The following is a 14,051-nucleotide window of genomic DNA, read 5'->3' as shown; positions in this document are numbered from 1 at the left end:
TTTTTGCCCTTGCTTTCCTTGTGGTATGTCCAGGAAGAAGTTACTGTGGCCAAGGTCAAAGAGGTTGCTGCCTGTGTTCTCAAGAATTTTGATGGATTCCTGTCTCACATTAGGTCTTCTATTTGAGTGTATTTTGTATATGATGTAAGGAATGGTTTCATTCTCTGAATGTGGCTGTCCAAATTTTCCCAACACCATTTGTTGAAGATACTATCTTTTTTCCATTGGATACTTTTTTCCTGCTTTGTCGAAGATTAGTTGACTGTAGAGTTGAGGGTCCATTTCGAGTTATCTATTGTGTTCCATTGATTTATGGGGTGTGTGTGTGTGTGTGTCTGTGAGTACCATACTGTCTTGATGATTACAGCTTTTGTAGTAGAGCTTGAAGTCCAGAATTGTGATGCCATCAGTTTTGGTTTTCTTTTTCAACATTCCTCTGGCTATTTGGGGTCTTTTCTGGTTCCATAAAAATTTTATGATTATTTGTTCCATTTCTGTGAAAAAGGTTGATGATATTTTGATAGGGATTGCATTGAATGTGTAGATTATGTAGCATAGACATATTCACAATATTTGTTCTTCCAATCCATGAGCATGGAATGTTTTTCCATTTCTTTTTAAATTTCTTTTCATTTTTCCATTTCTTTGTGTCTTCCTCAATTTCTTGAGTACTTTATAGTTTTCTGAGTACAGATCCTTTGCCTCTTTGGTTAGATTTATTCCTAGGTATCTTTTGGGTTTTGATGCAATTATAAATGGGATCAACTTCTTAATTTCTCTTTCTTCTGTCTTGTTGATGTGTAGAAATGCAACTGATTTCTGTGCATTGATTTTACATCCTTCCACTTCACTGTATTCCTGTATGAGTTCTAACAGTTTTGGGGTGAAGTCTTTTGGGTTTTCTGTATAAAGTATCATATCATCTGCAAAGAGTGAGAGTTTGACTTCTTTGCCGATTCATATGCCTTTTATTTCTTTTTGTTGTCTGATTGCTGAGGCTAGGACTTCTATGTTAAATAAAAGTGATGAGAGTGGATATTCCTATTGCACTACTGACCTTAGGGAAAAAACTCTCAGTTTTCCCCCATTGAGAATGATATTCGCTGTGGGTTTTTCATAGGTGCAAGCCTCTTGCTTAAAAAGCAGAGAAAAGGAGCACCTGGGTGGCTCAGTGGGTTAAGCCTCTGCCCTCAGCTCAGGTCATGGTCTCAGGGTTCTGGGATCAAGCCCTGCATGGGGCTCTCTGCTCAGCGGGGAGCCTGCTTGCCTCCTCTCCTCTGCCTGCCTCTTTGCCTACTTGTGATCCCTGTCAAACAAATAAATAAAATCTTAAAAAACAAAACAAGTTCTGGTTCAGACTGAAAGCACAGCTTCTTGGGGTTGTCAGGACCCCTGCCTACTCAATTTTAGATGAAACACACTTGCACTCATTTTGAATCTAATAATGGAATTCTTTGCTCATGAAGAATTGAAAATGCTACATATGAATAGAGAGGCAAGGAATGGAAGACAGATACGCGTATTGCATGAATCCCCTCTTCACATACATGCTGTCTTGTTCCACTGGACTTAGAAAATGGAAGTTCAAAGAAAAGAATGTCGAGATGGGAACAGAGGAGGCATTAAACTACGCATGGCGAGGGCGCCTGGGTGGCTCAGTGTGTTAAGTCTCTGCCTTCGGCTCAGGTCATGGTCTTAGGGTCCTGGGATTGAGCCCCGCATCAGGCTCTCTGCTCGGTGGGGAGCCTGCTTCCCTCTCTCTCTGCCTGCCTCTCTGCCTACTTGTGATCTCTTGTCTGTCAAATAAATAAATAAAATCTTTTAAAAAATAAAATTAAAAAAAATAAACTACGCATGGGTTCTTTCTGAACCCAGTGCCCTGTACTGCTTACTGCATTGCTCACACACCTGTGAAGCTGATCCTGTCTGGGGCTGACCTGAGGTCCTGTGCCCCCCTTTTCTAGGAAGCTCCTTTGGGCACTGACCACTCTGTAAATAGGTTCTCATTTTTTTTCTTAACTATTTAGTCTTGTTATCATCTCTTTCTGGCTCTATCTTGGTCTTCTTTGGTCCTTTCAAGTAAAATGAGGAGAATGTTTTTCTACCTTCTCCCCTTCTCCCCACATTTGCCCTCAAAAGAAAAAAAACAAATCAGCTATAGGAAAGAAGGCAGAGACTGGGAGCCATAATAGACTATAATATCCCAATCACACAAATATATATATACATATATATGTACGTATGTGTGTGTATATATATATATATATATATATATATATATATATATATATAACTAAAACAAAAAGTTCCGTGAAACAGTACACTTACCATGTATGACCAAGGAAATTGGGAGCAAGATTCGTATTAGGGGTTCCTGGCTGGCTCAGTTGGTAAAGCATGAACTCTTGATCTCAGGATCATGAGTGCAAACCCCATGCTGGATGTAGAGCTTAGCTTAAAATTTAAAAAAAAAAAAAAAGTGCTAGATGATCTCTTTAGCCATAAAATATAGCTCTAACACTATAAAATTTGTAACTTCGCCTACTTTCATTTGTTACCTGTGGGTTTCCCCTGTTAGGTAGAAAATGACTATCATTTTGTTATTGAACTGATGGATTTCTATAAAGATTCTTGGTATTTTGTGGTTTTTTTCTGATACAGAACAAAACTTTTGTGAAATGAAAGCAGATTCATTTCACTTTCCCTGCTTCAGTTACCCCAGGCTGATGTGAAATTTGACAGGTTGGGTGATTTCTGTTACATTGTGTGCAATGAGTTGAGGGAGTGTGTATGTGTTTAATTCTAAAACCATTACATTGTAGGTTGTCAGAAAGTCATTGATTTTGAGTATTGGCCATTATTTGATTTTTTTTTTAATTTGAGGCTTTAAAGGTGTTTTTTTTTTTTTTTTTTTTTTTTTTTTTTATCCATTTGACAGAGAGAGAGAGATCACAAGTAGGCAGAGAGGCAGGCAGAGAGAGGGGAAAGCAGGCCCACCACCGAGCAGAGAGCCCGATGTGGGGCTCGATCCCAGGACCCCGAGATCATGACCTGAGCCGAAGGCAGAGGCCTAACCCACTGAGCCACCCAGACGCCCCTAATTTGAGGCTTTACAACTAAAATTTTTAGAATTTAAGGGGCTAAAATTTGTATAAAAAATTTTTTTAAAGATTTTATTTATTTATTTGACAGAGATCACAATTGGGCAGAGAGGCAGGAAGAGAGAGAGGAAAGGAAACAGTCTCCCTGCTGAGCAGAGAGCCTGATGTGGGGCTTGATCCCAAGGCATCATAACCTGAGCCCAAGGCAGAGGTTTTAACTCACTGAGCCACCCAGACACCCTTGTATAAAATGTTTTGCCAGGTTATTTTCTTTGAAGTTTCAGGATGATTGGTTACTACAACTTCAGATGTCATTTTCAGTTATGTCTGTGTACAGAACGAAAAAATGATCATCTCTTCATGTGATTTTCTTAAGACCGAGAAACCTGTCCCAGCAACCACCAGCAGATTTCCTTTCAGGTTTCACTGATCGGAACTGGGTTATGGGATTGATCCTAAACCACTTACTGCAAAGGGGTAGGAAAATAAATTAAGCAGGGCCTTTCTCTGGGGCTCTGAGCCTCCTGGGGAAGGGATGCATTCCTGAACAAAATGGGGTTCTGTTAAAGAAGGGTGAAATGAATGTTAAATAGGTAACTACCAGTAATTGTTACAAGGAAGGAAAATTAATGAATCAAATGCAATCACAAATTGTGAGTGAACTACATGGAAGCTAGCTTTTGCTGCATAACAAAACATTTCAAATTTTATTTAACTTATGATTCTATTTTGGCTGAGCATGACCAAGAGGTTCTTCTGGTCTTGACTGGGTTCATTAATTTCTGGTCTGCCGCAAGTCAGCTTTGTAGCTCTGTTCCTAAGGTTTGACTGGTTGTTGGCAGAGGCAGGGGGTGCCAAGTGTCTTTCATTATACAGCAAACTATCCTTGGCTTGTTCCTTTGTTAGATTGGCAAAGTTCCAAGAACTAGAACAGATGCTTGCAAATATTTTTGAGGCCTAGGCTTGGAACTGGCATATAACTTCTGCATTCTTTCCATCAAATCAGGTAAGAAGTCCAGGAGGGTGAAGAAATAGATACCATCTTTGCAGATCAAAAGATCCGAAGTCTCATGCTGCGAAGTCCTAGACACAGGGAGAAGAATTTGTTCTTTTTTGGCATCTGCTATCTGTGATAAGATAGGCAATGGGAAAGCCACTCAGATCTCCCTTCAAGAGAGCTATCAAATCAACAATATATCTCTGAGCTGAAATTCTTATACTGGTATGATTTTTACTGATGATTTCCTGATAGGGTTTGTTTTAGGCATCAAAAGTTTGGAGGCTGTGATGGGGGTGATTTAAAACAACAATGTTGTTTTTTTTTTTTTTTTAAGATTTTATTTATTTATTTGACAGAGAGAGAGATCACAAGTAGACAGAGAGGCAGGCAGAGAGAGGGGAAGGGAAGCAGGCTCCCTGCTGAGCAGAGAGCCCGATGCGGGACTCGATCCCAGGACCCTGAGATCATGACCTGAGCCGAAGGCAGCGGCCCAACCCACTGAGCCACCCAGGCGCCCTAAAACAACAATGTTAAAGAGACATAAAACCATGGCATATTCAATGCAAGGGATTTTAGAGATTAGTCCAATTCCTTCATTTTTTTCACTTTTATAAAATTAGATTTTATTATCAAAATAATATAGGCATATAGTTTAAAAAGTAAAACGGAGTAAAAAAGGCTTTTAAGCAAACAACAAACCACCAAAACCAAAAAACAAACAGTAGTTTTCTGCTTATGTTCTATACCACAGAAGCAAGCACTACATATTCTTCCTATGTTTACCTAATCATTCTAATATGTAGTTGCTGTTGTCTTTTGGTTCCTTCATTCATTTTGATATATATTGACTATGAGGAGGATTTCAGCTGTTCATACCTCTTCTTCCTCTTCTCTCATCTTAGTGTAGTTAAATAATGATTTTTATTTAATGCACATTTAGAGATGTTATTAAGATAGTGTAGTAAGCTGAATAATACCCTCCCCAAATAGGCCCCCATCCCTGGGACCTGTGACTGTTACTTTTTATGGAAAAAGAGGCTTTACAGATATAATTGTTAAGGCTATTGAGATGGGGAGATTATTTTGAATTATTCTGGTGGATCTTAAATGTGATCACAAATATCTGTATAAGAGGAAGGCAGAGTGATATTTGACAGAGAAGAAGGCAATGTGAGGTCTGGAGCAGGATGTTACGTTGTTTACTTTGAAGGTGAAAGAAGAGGGCTATAACCTAAGGAATGTAGCTCTAATATCTGAAAAAGCAAGAAAATATAATTTATTCTAGACCCTCTGGAAAGACTATGGCCCTGCTGACATTTTGTTTGTGGCCACTTGATGATTTCTGACTTTTGATCTCTAGAACAGTTAAAGAATGTGTGTTCTTTTAAGCGACCAAATTTGTGGCAATTTCTTATGGCAGCCATAGGGAACAATACATTCATGTGTATATGGTTTTGTGCTAAGTCACTTTATTGAATAATTTTATTTCTATTGGCCTAAATAATGGTCCCTTTTGATTATTCACCACAACCAAGTGGGATTTATTCCAGGGCTGCAAGATTGGTTCAACATCCACAAATCAATCAATGGGATACAATACATTAATAAAAGAAAGAACAAGAACCATATGATACTCTTAATAGATGCTGAAAAAGCATTTGGCAAAGTACAGCATCCTTTCTAGATCAAAACTCTTCAAAGTGTAGGGATAGAGGGTATATACCTCAATATCATCAAAGCCATCTGTAAAAAACCCACAGCAAATATCATTCTCAATGGAGAAACTGAGATCTTTTCCTCTAAGGTCAGGAACACGGCAGGGATGTCTGTTATCACCACTGCTATTCAACATAGTACTAGAAGTCCTAGCCTCAGCAATCAGACAACAAAAAGAAATTAAAGGCATCCAAATAGGCAAAGAAGAAGTCAAACTATCACTCTTTGCAGATATGATACTTATGTGGAAACCCAAAAGATTCTACTCCAAATCTGCTAGAACTTGTGCAAGAATTCAGTAAAGTGTCAGGATAAAATCAATGCACAGAAATCAGTTGTGTTTCTATACAACAACAACAAGACAGAAGAAGAGAAATTAAGGAGTCAATCCCATTTACAATTGCACCCAAACCATAAGATACCTAGGATAAACCTAACCAAAGAGGCAAAGAATCTGTACTCAGAAAACTATAAAGTACTAATAAAAGAAATTGAGGAAGACACAAAGAAATGGAAAAGTGTTCCATGCTCCTGGATTGGAAGAATAATATTGTGAAAATGTCTATGCTACCTAAAGCAATCTACACATTTAATGCAATCCCTATCAAAATCCCATCCATTTTTTTCAAAGAAATGGAACAAATAATCCTAAAATTTATATGGACCCAGGAAAAGACCTCGAATAGCCAAAGGAAGTTGAAAAAGAAAGCCAAAGTTGGTGGCATCACAATTCCAGACTTCAAGCTCTACTACAAAGCTGTCATCATCAAGACAGTATGGTACTGACAGACACATAGATTAATGGAACAGAATAGAAAGCCCAGAAAATAGACCCTCAACTCTATGGTCACCAATCTTTGACCAAAGCAGGAAAGAATGTCCAATGGAAAAAAGACAGTCTCTTCAACAAATGGTGTTGGGAAAATTGGACAGCCACATGCAGAAGAATGAAACTGGACCATTTCCTTACACCACACATAAAATAGACTCAAATGGATGAAGGACTTCAATGTGAGACAGGATCCCTCAAAATCCTTGAGGAGAACACAGGCAGCCACCTCTTTGACCTCAGCCACAGCAACTTCTTCCTAGGAACATCACGAAAGGCAAGGGAAGCAAGGGCAAAAAATGAACTATTGGGGCTTCATCAAGATCAAAAAGCTTTTGCACAGCGAAGGAAACAGTTAACAAACCAAAAGACAACTGACAGAATGGGGGAAGATATTTGCAATGACATATCAGATAAAGGGCTAATATCCAAAATCTATAAAGAACATCTCAACTCAACACCCCAAAGAACAAATAATCCAATCAAGAAATGGGACAGAGGACATGGACAGACATTTCTGCAAAGAAGGACATCCAGATGGCCAACACGACACATGAAAAAGTGTTCCACATCACTCGGCATCAGGGAAATACAAATCAAAACCACAATGAGATACCACCTCACACCAGTCAGAGGGGCTAAAATTAACAAGTCAGGAAATGACATGCTGGCGAGGATGCGGAGAAAGGGGAACCCTCCTACACTGTTGGTGGGAATGCAAGCTGGTGCAACCATTCTGGAAACCAGCAAGGAGGTTCCTCAAAAAGTTGAAAATAGAGCTACCCTATGACCCAACAATAGCACTACTGGGTATTCACCCTAAAGATACAAATGTAGTGATCCGAAAGGGCACATGCACCCAAATGTTTATAGCAGCAATGTCCACAATAGCCAAAGTATGGAAAGAACCTAGAGGTCCATTAACAGATGAATGGATAAAGAAGATGTGGTATAAATATACACAATAGAATACTATGCAGCCACCAAAAGAAGTGAAATCTTGCCTTTTGCAACAATGCAGATAGAACTCGAGGGTATTATGGCGAGCGAAATAAGTCAATCAGAGAAAGACAATCATCATATGATCTTCCTTATATGAAGAATTTGAGAAGTAATGTGGGGTGTTTGGGGGATAGGGAAGGAAAAAATGAAAGAAGATGGGATTGGGAGGGAGACAAACCATAAGAGACTCTTAATCTTGCAAAACAAACTGAGGGTTGCTGAGGGGAGCGGGGTAGGGAGAGGGTGGTTGGGTTATGGACATTGGGGAGGGTATGTGCTATGGTGAGTGCTGTGAAGTATATAAACCTGGCAATTCACAGACCTGTACCCCTGGGGCTAATAATACATTATATGTTAATAAAAAAATAAAAAATTATGTATAAAAAATAATGGCTCCTTTTTCCATTTTAGTTTGACTATCTGACTGAGGCTAAGTCTTCATTCATCCATGAGCTCCATAATACATCTCTCTGTATCATTTTTCATGTCAAAACTATCAAATAGTAATCTATTCCATTTTTTTCCCCCGAAAAAACAAATCCCTCTAGAGAATCCCTGGATTGTAGCTCTCTGCCTATATCCTGGGACTTCTTTTTGCCATTACCTTTGAAATTCTCTTTATCACTCTCTTTAGTTGACTATCCTGTACTCCGAATCTCATTTCATGTCTTTGTCTTTATTGTCCTTTTTTTTTTTTTTTAATTAAGTAGGCTCTATGCCCAGCATGAAGCCCAACATGGGGCTTGAACTCATGACCCTGCGATCTAGATCTGAGCTAAGATCAAGAGTCAGATGCCTAACCAACTGAGCCACTAGGTGCCCCTCTTTTGGTTTTCATCGGGAGGAGCACATCCAGTAATTTCCTGAGAATAGGAAGTAAGTTTTTTTTTTTTTTAACTTTGCAGGTCTGAAAATACCTATTCTATCATTTACTTCAGTGGAAATTTGACTGGATATTGAATTTGAGACAGGAAATAATTTATGCTCAGAATTTTGAAGGCACTTTTTTTTTTTCTTCTGATTTTCACTATTGCCATACAGAGGTCAATTCACTTTGGCTCCCAACCATTGTATGTAACTTTCTCTTTTAGCTTTATGGAATCTAGTTTGTGTATTCTAAAAATTAATAAGGGGTGAGCCTTGGTGGTCTTGATTTGTATTGCTGTGTATTCAGTGAGCCTCTTCTTTTCTGGAGACCCATGTCCTTCAGTTCAGGACTTTTTTTTTTTTCTTTTTTCTTTTTTTAAATTAATTTTTTATTTTTTCAGCATAACAGTATTCATTATTTTTGCACCACACCCAGTGCTCCATGCAATCCGTGCCCTCTACAATACCCATCACCTGGTGCCCCCAACCTCCCCCCCCCCCACCCCTTCAAAATTCTCAGATCGTTTTTCAGAGTCCATAGTCTCTCATGGTTCACCTCCCTTCCAATTTCCCTCAACTCCCTTCTCCTCTCCATCTCCCCTTGTCCTCCATGCTATTGTTATGCTCCACAAATAAGTGAATTAAACCATATAATTGACTCTTCTGCTTGACTTATTTCACTCAGCATAATCTCTTCCAGTCCCGTCAGGACTTTTTTTTTTAAGATTTTTTATTTATTTACTTGACAGACAGAGATCACAAGTAGGCAGAGAGGCAGGCAGAGAGAGGAGAAGCAGGCTCCCTGCTAAGCAGAGAGCCCGATGAGGGGCTCGATCCCAGGATCCTGGGATCATGACCTGAGCTGAAGGCAGAGGCTTTAACCCACTGAGCCACCCAGGTGCCCCCAGGATTTTTTTTTTAAGTTTCTTTTATTGTTTACATTTTTAAGTATTTGTTATACCCAAGGTGGGGCTCAAACTCAGGAATCCAAGATCAAGGGTTGCATGTTCTTTCAACTGAGCCAGCCAGATGCCCCAGGAAATTTCTTAAAATAGTATTTCTTTGATAATTTACTGTCTGCTGTTTTCTTTATTCTCCCAGGAATTCCCATATTGAACCTCCTGTACTGAACTTCTTATTTTATTCTCTCCTGATTTCCATTTCTTCCTTTTTGCTTTCTTCTCTGAGATAGTTTCTTGACCTTATCCTACAACAAAACTAAAAGCTGTCTCTTCAGTTCTCATACTTTTAAATTTCATGGGTTCTTTCTTGCTCTTTGATCTTCTGCTTTTATAGCATTCTAATTTTATTTTAATGGTACAATCTCTCTGTTTCTTTCTCTCTCCCTCCCTGGATAATAGCATAGAGTTTTATTAATTTTTTTCTGCATCTTGTATTGTTTTTGTATTTACTAAATTCCTCCACCCCCCCATTTGTTTACTTTGGTCACTCTCTTTTTTTTTTAATTTAAATTCAATCAATTAATATAATGTATTATTTGTTTCTGGGGTACAGGTCTGTGATTCATCAGTCTTATATAATACCCAGTGCTCATTACAACACATACCCTTCTCAATGTCCATCACCCAGTTACCCCATCCCCCAACCCTTCTCCCCAGTCACTCTCTTACTTGATAGTGATTTTCCTCAAATGTCTGATGATTCTTAGTGGCATGTTCTATTTATAAGCAAAAAATATGGAGAGAGCCATTAAGTGGAATGTTTCACTACAGAAGGATTAGACAGCCTGTCAATTTTGTCAACAAAGATTTCAAGATAATTGTATCTCCGGAGTGTTCAGTTTTTCCTGAGAAGGCTATTCCTCCAGTCTTCTATCTGGGGGATATGAGCCTTGAAGGCAGTATTGAGGAGCTAGGAGTGGGAAGGCTTTTCTATAATTCCTCTCTCCCATTCCAGGATGGCCCATTTGCTCATAGGCACTTTTACATAAAAATTTTTTGATGCTAAAAAAAAATTTTTTTTGATGCTATTATAAATAGTACTAATTTTAAACAGTTTAATTGAAATATAATTCGCATACCATATAATTTACCTATTTAAGATGTATAATTCAACGGTTTTTAGTATACTCAGTACATGAGCAACTATCACTACTGTCAATTTTAGCTCATCTTCATCACCTAAAGAAGTCTGTGGGGGAAGGGAATATGGAAATTGTTTAATAGGCATAGTTTCAGTTTTGCAAGATAAAAAGAGCCACTCAGTTATTGGTAATTTGTTCTGGCAGCCCTAGGAAACTAATAAAAATCCTTTGTCCATTTTAAAATTGCTTTTAAAAATTTTTTTGAGCTGTAAGAATTACTTCTGTATTTTGTTTATGACTCCATTACCAGATATATAATTTGCAAATATTTTCTCCCATTCTGTGAGTTGTCATTTTTTTTTAGATTTTATTTATTTATTTGAAATAGAGAGAGAGAGAGCATAAGCAGAGAGAGGGGCTCTGGGAGAGGGACAAGCGGACTCCCCACTGAGTGGGGAGCCTGATGCTGGCTTCTAGACCAGGACCCCAAGACCATGAACTGAGCTGAAGTCAGATGCTTAAGCAACTTAGCCACCCAGGTGCCCCTATTTCAGCCCTCTTTAGTTGCAAAGAATTGTATGTAGAAATAATGGAGTTTAGTGAATAGAAGGCTGGATTTTATAATCTGGAGAAAAGGTATTAAATTCACTGCTTCTAATTCTTTGTCCAACGTTAGAACTAGAAATTCACCAGCAAAATGAAGAAAAAGCTGAAATCCCTCATAACAAAGACTGGCATAATTAATAAATAGCAACTTTAGTTCATAAAAATATTTCTAAGCTAGTGAGCTCTCAAACCAATAAATAAAATTGTTGTGTAAAATAATGTGTGACTAACAATCAGGTAGATCATGGAAAAATTCCTGAAGAAAATTTTTTGGGGCACTTGGGGAGCTCAGTTGGTTAAGCATCTGCCTTCGGCTCAGGTCATGCGTCAGGTCCCCTGCTCAGCATGGAGTCTGCTTCTTCCTCTCCCTCTGCACCTCCTTCTGCTCATGCTCTCTCATTCACTCACTTTCTCTCCCTCAAATATTTTTTTTAAATTTTTTTTAAAGATTTTATTTATTTATTTGACAGACAGAGATTACAAGTAGGCAGAGAGAGAGGAGGAAGCAGGCTCCCTGCTGAGCAGAGAGCCCGATGCGGGGCTCGATCCCAGGACCCTGAGATCATGACCTGAGCCGCAGGCAGAGGCTTTAACCCACTGAGCCACCCAGGCGCCCCTCTCCCTCAAATAAATAAAATCTTAAAAAAATATTTTGAGTCAAGGGGGAGGTTGCCGAGTGTCTATTATAGAAAGATAAGACAAGTGCATAAGTATGAGTTGTTCAGACAATCAACTGCATAGTAAGAGTATGTGTAGAAAAAAACCTGGTCTTTCTTCTGTGTTTCTCCTCCACTTTCACACTACTACCACACTCACAACACCACTGACACCAAATGTGTGGGTTTTTATTTTCTTTCCCCCACACCAAACAATTCTGTGATATAAGCTGGGTGTCCTAACAATTAACTCAATCCCAGTACTACCTAGAGATAACACCAGATCCCATAGGTTAAGTCCCACAAGACTCAGTCTGTCGAGACTGCCCCAGACTTCAGATGCCAATTGCAAGTAATAGGTCCAGGTTACCCACAACTTCTGTTTGACATGGCTACAAACTGGAGGTTCCCATGACCTCCTCCTCCTTGGATTCTATTATTTGCTAGAACAGCTCATGGACATCAGGGAAACATTTATGTTTACCAGTTTGTAAAAGGATATGATAAAGGATACAGATTAACAGCAGATGGAGAAATACAAAGGACGAGTTCTGGGAGGGTCCCACGTGCAGGAGCTAATGTCCTTAAGGAATTGGGGTGATTACCCTCCTTACTATTGGCGTTTTATGGAGGTTTCCTCACATGATCAAGTATTAACTCCATTTCCAATCCTTCTTCCTTCTCTGGAGAATGGGGGAGGTGGGGCTGAAAATTCCTAGCCTCTAATCCTGGCTTAGTCTTTCCGGTGACCAGCCGCCAACCAGGAGTCTACCCAGAGTCAACTCATTAGAACAAAAGTTGTTCCTAGTGCTCTTACCACTTGGGAATTTACAAGGGTTTCAGTGCCCTGTGTCAGGAACAAGGGGCAGAGACCAATATATTTATTTTTTATTTCAATATTTTTATTTCTACGAAGACATAGAAAATCTGTCAGGAGAGGTTAATAATGGTAAATGCTAACATTTTATTAAGCCATATTCTGGCTAGTATTTAGAACTTTTCATGCAAGAACCTTCATAACAACCTTGTGATGCAGTTACTATTATCCCATTTTACAAATGCGGAAATGGAGAAATGGGAGTGTTAGGTTAACTAACCCAAGATTATATAGTTAATAAATGACAGAGATGAGCTCTGAACACAGGCAGTGTATCTGCCTCTCATGAAGTGATGTTATCATAAATGTCTTTCTATTTTGAAGGTTTTAGGACTTTTTAGGTAGAAAGTTGGAGACATCAATAGAAACATCTTCTATCTCTTCACCTTTGGCTTGGATATCTAAAAGGAACATCTGAAAGAATATAAATGGTCGCAGTTTATGAAACCAGAGCGGAGGCCAGAGGATTGTTACAAACTCTTTGATCCTCCATGTATAATTTGGGTTTGGAAGGACAGACCTGCTGATTGATGACTGGTGCAGGACAGAGACCCTTGGGGAGGGGATATCCTACCTTTCTATCTAAGAAGATAAAGCTGTGAAAGGAGAGTGAATATTGGTGTCAATTAGTAATTGATGTCAGTTTCTTTGGGCTATTGCTTTTTATTTCCTATGAACCTTTACTGCAAATACATATAGAAAAGTAAGACATTTAAAACCCCCATAAATTAACTGCTGCCACTCTATTCTGTTTTATATATACTAATTCATTTTATCCTCTCAGCAACCCTATAAGATAGGTACAATTATTATTCTTATTTTACAAATGGGAACATTAAACCACAACTTTATAAAGTTATTATAGTATCTTGCTTACAGTTTTACAGAAAATAAATGGGGGAGTTAAGTGAAGCTGAAAAGAACTACAATAAAGTTGTCAGTAAGTACTAAATGGCTGGTTAAAAATTAGTGCTTTGAGACATTGTGTAGGAGAAAGAGCCCTGGATTTGGATCAGGACTTGGATTCAAGCTCCCAACATTTCGTGCTGGGTAAAGACAGGGAACTGGTCATTCTAAGCAATTTCTTTGCATACCTCGTAAGGTTTTTGCCAGGACCTAGAGAAGTGATTATCGTAAAGCGCACTATAATTTTTAAAATATTACACAAATGTGATAAACACGTACTGGCACCGAATTTGAAAATCTGTGGGGTGGAGAGTCAATCCGGAAAGGAAAGTCCTCCTGACTCTCCTCCCGGAAGCCGGCGCAGGGCAATATGGGACTTGTAGTCTTGTTCTGGCTCCGGCCTGACTTTCTCCCTTAGGTGGGGAGGCTTGTGTAAGCCCCGGAAGT

The sequence above is a fragment of the Lutra lutra genome, chromosome 10 (genome assembly GCF_902655055.1).
Source record: "Lutra lutra chromosome 10, mLutLut1.2, whole genome shotgun sequence".
NCBI lineage: Eukaryota > Metazoa > Chordata > Mammalia > Carnivora > Mustelidae > Lutra > Lutra lutra.
Note: the sequence above shows the minus strand (reverse complement) of the source record.